Source organism: Heterodontus francisci, chromosome 35, assembly GCF_036365525.1.
Source record: "Heterodontus francisci isolate sHetFra1 chromosome 35, sHetFra1.hap1, whole genome shotgun sequence".
NCBI lineage: Eukaryota > Metazoa > Chordata > Chondrichthyes > Heterodontiformes > Heterodontidae > Heterodontus > Heterodontus francisci.
This window is the reverse complement of record NC_090405.1, coordinates 16,501,934-16,509,968: the sequence shown is the minus strand read 5'-3', so window position 1 is coordinate 16,509,968 and position 8,035 is coordinate 16,501,934. Positions and strand designations below refer to the sequence as shown.

General features: G+C 42.8%; 1 non-coding gene across 1 annotated transcript; it reads right to left on the bottom strand.

The window, feature by feature from the left end:
- Nucleotides 1-6,998: 6,998 nt before the first annotated feature.
- On the bottom strand, nt 6,999-7,087 carry trnap-agg (transfer RNA proline (anticodon AGG)). The gene is given in 2 exon segments: nt 6,999-7,034; nt 7,052-7,087. It is a non-coding gene; the product is annotated as a tRNA-Pro (tRNA).
- Between the last annotated feature and the right edge of the window lie 948 nt (nt 7,088-8,035).

Sequence of the window (8,035 nt, the reverse complement as noted above, 5' to 3'; positions counted from 1 at the left end):
TTAGGTGGTGAGTGGGTGGAATCTAGATAGAATAGAAAGTGAGATTGGGTGGACAGAAGCAGTGTGAAAGGATGGCTCAAACAAAAGGGAAACGCCCTGAAAGGTTAACTCTGTTTCTCTCTCCACAGATGCTGCCAGAGTTTCTGAACATTTCCAGCACTTTCTGTTTTTATTTCAGAATTTGCAGGATGTTGCTTTGATCTGAAAAAAAATGGATGATTGGCTTTGGCTGCCAGTGAAATTCCACAGGAGCTAAAAGGAAGTTCTGATATCAGTGGCATGTTGATCTCGGGGTATGATTCTTGCTTAGGGTAAGTGATTAATTAATGTGTGAGAGATCCTGGGTTCAAATCCTGGACAAGCCCTTCTTTGTTGGTGTTTTTAGTTTAAGGTCGTCGATTGGTTTCAGCCTTACAGAAGGCGGAATTGATTTCCATATGGAGCCTGCTTGAGGACCAGAGGGCTGGATTCAAAGAGCTTGTCGACAAAATTGGAATGAATGAAATGTACAGAGAGCCAAGTAGGAATATAAAGTTGTAACTTTAACTGAAGCCTGGCTCCAAAAAACAACAGAACTGGGTTCTGGTATGGAAAGGAAACCTTTCCCATTTCTGTTGTTTGGCTTGCATTGGCTCATTGATTTTCTTGTTTTTCACTTTGTTGATGCCTTTGAATAATTGTGGATCCTTCTTCAGGGTGTTTTCTTTCACCAGGTAGTTCTGACCTCTGATGATGATGATCGTAATGAGCTTCAACTCACTGATAGTTTTGGAACTGAGCAGATTTCCTTTGCTTGAGTCTACAACATGGAACTCAGTCTGACATGTGGACCCATGGGAGGATTTGAATGCCACCCCTGCGTTGAAGAATACAGTTGCATCCATCCAATAAGAGACCGAGTAGAAGTGACAGTTCAGTCAGTCGAACATTAAACTTTTAATTTCAGGGTGGTGAGTTTGAGTGCCATTTTGTTTTTCCCTTTTTTAAGGCTTCATGAGCAGAGAGTACAAGGAGTGTTTGAAATGAAATTCAGCAAAACTATGAGAAAGTCTCACTTTGATTCGGGACTCTTATCTCTCTGCAGCATCTCGCTGTGAACGATTGAACTTCATCTCATTTCATTCCCAGCTCGGGATCAGTGTGGCTCAGTGGGACTTCTGGCTGTCTCCTGCTTCACAATCCATCAGTGCTGAGAAAGCAATGGGGAATATTATTCAAGGCTCTGTAACCAGAGGACACCGATTTAAGGTGAATGGCAAAAGAACCAAAGGCAACATGAGGAAAAACTTATTTTGCACAGCGAGTGGTTAAGATCTGTTATGCACTGTTTGAGAGTGTGATGGAGGCTGATTCAACCATGACTTTCAGAATGGTAAAAGATAATTATCTGAAGTGAAAGAAAGTGCATGTTTTCATGGAATACATGAGTCTGTGGCATGAGCTGAGTTGCTCGTGCAGAGAAGCAGCACAAGCACAATGAACTGAATGGCTTCCTTTTGTTCTGTAACTATTCTATGATCTATGATTCTTTTCAGAGTGAAATCAACACTCACATACAAGAAACTGACAGGTACAATGTAAACCCCACACTAACATACCAGCGAATGCTAGGGACAGAGTAAAACCAACTCAGTCCTAGACTAGAAACTGACAGGTGCACTGTAAACTTCGCATTACCAGACAAGAAATTGACAGTTACAGTGTGAAACCCACAGTCACTTAGCAGCAGTTGGCAGGTAACGTGTAAAAATCTTTCTTTCATATCCCAACTGCAAGGAAAAAAGGAAATTAGGGACAAACCCAGGCTCACACTTCAAAGACTGAGAGATACAAAGCAAAACACATACTCACCTACAAGTACAGAGAAGAAGACACACTCAGAGGAGGTGCAGATTAAAGACACATGCATGTAACAGAAACTGATAGGGATAGAATCAAACCCTTTCTCACTTCTCAGAAACTGATAGATATAGACAAAAGCTGATGCTCACATACAAGTTGTTGAAAGATATGTGGTGAAACTCACAGAGCAATAGCAGAAACAAACAGGTACTGAATAATACCCACAGTCACAGACCAAAAACTGAAATATACTGAGTTAAACACCACTTTCTCACACCAGAAACTCATGGCTACAAAGTGAAGCTGACTCTATCCTCCCAGGCATTGACGGGTACAAAAGAAAACACTCACGACGATACCAGGACATGAAATGTACGTAATAAAACCTATCAGCTGAAAGAATAGCATTAATGACAGGTGTGGTACCCAGAATGCTCAGCGGCCTAGAATCCGCCCAATCTGTTACAGGAGCGGGGCGCGCAGGCGCAGTAGAGACAGCTCTGTCAGGAGCTGGAGCTGCGGGTTCGGAGTTGGAGCGGGATATTCACAAAGTGCGAGAAGACCGCGCACTTTGCGGGCTCACACAGCTGGAGCAGGGCCTCCGGGCCACAATAACATGGAACAATCCCATCTGTATCCCTGCGGATGGCGACGGTGAAGCTTTTCCCGGTGAGGCTTCCCGAAACCGCGTCCATAAATGGATAAGAATTGGGGTCTGGGCAGGGAGCGTCTGGAGATGGATAAGAATTGGAGACTGGGCAGGGAGCGTCTCTAAATGAATAAAATTTGGGTACTGGTCAGGGAGCGTCTGTAAATGGATAAGAATTGGGGACTGGGCAGGGAGCGTCTCTAAATGAATAAAATTTGGGTACTGGACAGGGAGCGTCTATAAATGGATAAGAATTGGGGTCTGGGCAGGGAGCGTCTGGAGATGGAGAAGAATTCGAGACTGGGCAGGGAGCGTCTCGAAATGAATAAAATTTGGGTACTTGTCAGGGAGCGTCTGTAAATGGATAAGAATTAGGGACTGGGCAGGGAGCGTCTCTAAATGAATAAGATTTGGGTACTGGTCAGGAAGCATCTGTAAATCGATAAGAATTAGGTACTGGTCAGGAAGCGTCTGTAAATCGATAAGAATTGGAGACTGGGCAGGGAGCGTCTATAAATGCTTAAGAATTGGGGACTGGTTAGGGAGCGTTTTTTTATTCGTTCGTGGGATGTGGGCGTCGCTGGCTCGATCTCAGCTCGAGTAATGTGTCCAGTTCTGGGCACCAGGCTTTAGAAAGGACATCAAAGCTTCTGAGACAGTTCAGAGGAGATTTACTAGAATGATCCCAGAGATGAGGGGTGTCAGTTCTCTGGACAGGCTGGTGAAGCTGGGATTGTTCTCTTCAGAGTAGAGAAGGTTAAGGCAAGATTTAATAGAGATGTTCAGAATCATGAAGGATTTTCATACGGTAGAGAGGGAGAAACTGTTTCCAATGTCCTGGGGGTCAGTAACCAGAGGACACAGATTTAAAATAATTGGCCAAAAATGTCAAGGGAAGGTGAGGAGAGATCTTTTTACCCAGTAACTGATTCGGATTTGGATTGAATTGTCTGACAGGGTGGTGGAAACAGATTCAATTATAACTTTCATAAAGGAATTGCACAAATATTTCAAAGTGAAATTCTCCAGGATTATGGGGAAATAGGCAGGGGGTTGGACTAATTGCATCTTTTTGTTAGAGAGTCAGCAGAGGCACAATGGGGCCGAATGGCCTCCTTCTGTGCTGTGTGATTCTATGAACATAAGAACTAGAAGCAGGAGTCGGCAATTCAGCCCCTCGAGCCTGCTCTGCCATTCAATACAATCATGGCTGATCTCATCACGGCAGTTCTTGTTTCTTGCCAGTAGATGTCACTTCACTCCAATACAGTGAAGTTTACAAATCTGAGAGAGACACAACAGGAAATAATTGTTCACATTATAGTGAATGTGTGGGATTTAGAAATACTAGGAGTGGAGACGAGTTATTACTTGTCTGCTCAATCCCCATAGCCCTGTAAAATTATTTCCTTCAAGTGCCCATTCAAATTCCTTTTGTAATCCTCGATTATCTCCATTTCCACCGCCCTCGTGGGCAGCGAGTTACAGATCATCACCAATCAGTGTAAGAAAGTTATTGCGCACATTCCCCCTGTATCTCCTGTCCAAAACCTTCAATCTGTGTCCCCTAGTCCTTGTACCAATAGTTAACGGGAACAATGTTTCCTTGCCAACTTATTTAAAACTGTCATAGCCTAAAACACATCTATCAATTCTTCCCTCACTCTCGTTTGATACAGGCAGAACAACCCTAGCTTTTCCAACCTAACCTTGTAACTAAAATCCTCCATCCCTGGATCCATTCTGGTGAATTTCCTCTGCATCCTCTCAAGGACCCTCACATTCTTTCTAAAGCCTGCTGAGCAAAACTGGAAGCAACACTCCAATTGGGGCCTAATCAGAGCTTTATAATGGTTCAGCATAACTTCCCGGCTTTGTACTCAATGCCTCTATTTATAAAGCCCAAGATCCCATATACTTTGCTAACCACTCTCGCAATATGTCTTGCCACCTTCAAAGATTGATGCACATGAACCCCAAGTCCCTCTATTCCAGCACACTCTTTAGAACTGTGCCATTAAGTATATATTGCCTCTCCCTATTCCTTCTGCCAAAATACATCACCTCACACTTATCACTATTAAATTCCATCTGCCACCTGTCTGCCCATTCTGCTAGCCTATCATTGTCCTGTTGCAGGCAGTTCATATCATCCTCACTGTTTGCCACTCCTCCAAGTTTGTTGTCATCGGGATATTTTGAGATTCTACTCTGTATTCCAAGATCAAAGTCATTTATCTTGCGCAAAAAAAGCAGTGGTTTTAGCACTGACCCTTGGGGAACACCTCTGTCGACTATCCTCCAGTCTGACAAAGAACCATTTCATAAGACTCGCTGTTTTCTGTCCTTAAACCAATTTTCTATCCAATTGGACACTGACCCTCCTATACCACGAACCTCAATTTTGTTAACCGCCCTTTTATGTGGTACCTTGTCAAACGCTTCCTTAAAATCCATATAAACAACATCCACTGCATTCCCTTCATCAACCTGCTCTGTTAGTTCATCAAAAAATGCAGTTAGATTAGTCAAGCATGAACTTTCATTTATAAATCCATGCTCACTCTCCTTAATTAACTCGAACCTCTCCAAGTGACTGTTGATTTTTTACCCTGATTATTCTTTCTAAAACCTTACCCACCACTGCTGTTAATCTAACTAGCCTGTAGTTACCCGGACTGTCCTTACACCCTTTCTTGAATAAGGGCGTCGCATTTGCCACTGTTTATCCTCTGGCACCTCCCCCGTATCCAGGGAAGATTGGAAGATTATACTGAACCCTTCCGTTATCTGCATCCACATTTCCTTTCGCAACCTGGGATGCAAGCCATCCGGACCAGGTGATTTATCTACCCGAAGCACAGCCAGCCTTTTTAGTACCTCCTTCTCTCAATTTGTACCCTATCCATTGCCTCTACTCTCTTCACTTCTACTGATATTTTGTCCAATTCAACTTCCTTCGTGATCACTGATACAAAGTACTCATTAAGGAGATTAACATTGCCCTGCACCTCTAAGCTTATATTATCCTCTTTCTCCCTAATAGGCCCGACTCAACCTCTTACTACCCACTTATCATTTACATGCTGCTCGAAGATTTTTGGGTTTCCTTTCATGTTGACTGCCATTTTATTCTCATAGAAATAGAGAATAAGCTAAATATAGAAGATGTAAGTATTTCCCATCCTTGATGAGGTGGAACTTTTTTATGTTGTGGGTAGTAATGACTTGGCCCACGAGTGTGCTGGAAGCAGAGACAATCAATGATTTGAAAAGGAAATTGGATGGATACTTGAAGGAAAGAAACTTGCAGGAGGAAAGGGATCGAGCTGGTGAGTGGAACTGACTAGATTGCTCCGGGGAGAGCCAGCATGGACGTGATAGGCCAAACGACCACCTTCTGTGCTGCAAATGACTCTGTGTTGTTTCTCAAATTCAATCCACTGGTGTTTGGTAAATAATTTCAAAGTAAATTGTGCAACTGGAAAATCAGAGTCAAGGCAAGGGACGCATAAGGAAGCGGAATTGCTGAAACCCGGGATTGAACCAGGGACCTTTAGTCTAACGCTCTCCCAACTGAGCTATTTCAGCCCGATATTAATAGTGGCTTGGTGTCCTTATTTTGGAAGAAAATACATACATTCAAGTTTTCCAAAAAATTAAAGAACACAACATGTGAGTAATATTCCCCATTGCTTTCTCAGTACTGATGGATTGTGAAGCGGGAGACAGCCAGAAGTGCCACTGAGCCGCACAGACCCCGAGCTGAGAATGAAATGAGATCAAATTCAATCTTTCATAGTGAGATGCTGCTGAGAGGTAAGAGTCCTGAATCAAAGCGAGACTTGCTCATTTCAAACACTCCCTGTACTCTCTGCTCATGAAGCCTTAAAAAAGGGAAAAACAGAATGGCACTCAAACTCACAACCCTGCCATTAAAAGTCTCATATTCGACTGACAGAACTGTCACTTCTACTCGGTCTCTTATTGGATGGATGCAACTCCAACGCAGGGATGACATTCAAATCCTCCCATGGGTCCACATGTCAGACTGAGTTCCATGTTGTAGACTCAAGCAAAGGAAATCTGCTCACTTCCAAAACTATCAGCGAATTGAAGCTGATTACAATCAACATCATCGGAGGTCAGAACTACCTGGTGAAAGGAGACACCCTGAAGAAGGATCCACAATTATTCAAAGGCATCGACAAAGTGAAAAACAAGAAAATCGATGAGTCAATGCAAGCCAAACAACAGAAACACTGAAGAATTCCATTCCATTCCAGTCCAGAACCCAGTCCTGTTGTTTTTGGAGTCAGGTCACAATTACAGCAACAACTTTATATTCCCACTTGGCTATCTGTACATTTAGTTAATTGTAATTTTGTCGACAAGCTCTTTGAATCCAGTTGTCTGGTCCTCAAGCCAGCTCCGTATGGAAGTCAATTCCACCTTCTGCAAGGCTGAAACCAATAGATAACCTTAATCTAAAAATGCCAGCAGACCAGGGCTCGTCCGGGATTTGAACCCGGGATCTCTCGCATGTTAATTAACCATACTCCCTAAGCGAGAATCATACCCTTAGACCAACGAGCCACTGACAGGTCAAGCTTTATTAGCTGCTGTGGAATTTCACTGGAACCCCCCAGCCAATCATCCATTTCTTTTCAGATAAAAGCAACATCCTGCAAATGCTGAAATAAAAACAGAAAGTGCTAAAAATGTTCAGCAGCTCTGGCAGCATCTGTGCTGTGAGAAACACAGTTAATGTTTCAGGGCACTCACCTTTTGTTTCAGCCATCCTTTCAGACTGCTTCTGTCCATCCAATCTCACTTTCTATTCTATCCACATTCTAACCATTCACTACGTTACTACATTTTTCATGAATTCCTCATTTCTTTTATTAATGACAATTTTGTATTTCTAGCCTTTGCTCCAGACACCACCACAAGTGGAATCATGTCTCCATCTACCCAATCAAACCACTTCGCTGTATCCTCACATTGCAATGTTTCTTTAACCCTGACAGACTGTGGAGTTTCTGCTGCTTGATTGCAGTTCTTGCTTCCCGCCAGTAGATGTCACCTCACTCCAATACAGTGAAGTTTACAAATCTGAGAGAGACACAACAGGAAATAATTGTTCACATTATAGTGAATGTGTGGGATTTAGAAATACTAGGAGTGGAGACGAGTTATTATTGCACTCTGCTATTACATCTTTTATAATGGACTCCAGCATTTTCCCCACGACTGATGTCAGGCTAACCGGTATATAATTCGCTGTTTTCTTTCTGCCTCTTTTTTTAAATAGCGGAGTTACATTAACTACCGTCCAATCCATTGGAACTGTTCCAGAGTCGATAAAATTTTGAAAAAAGACCAGAAATGCATCTGCTATTTCAAGGGCCACTTCCTTAATTACTCTGGGATGTAGATTATCAGGCCCTGGGGATTTATCGGCCTTCAATCCCATCAATTTCCCAAACATTCCCTACTAATACTGATTTCATACAGTTCCTCCTTCTCACTAGACCCTATGTT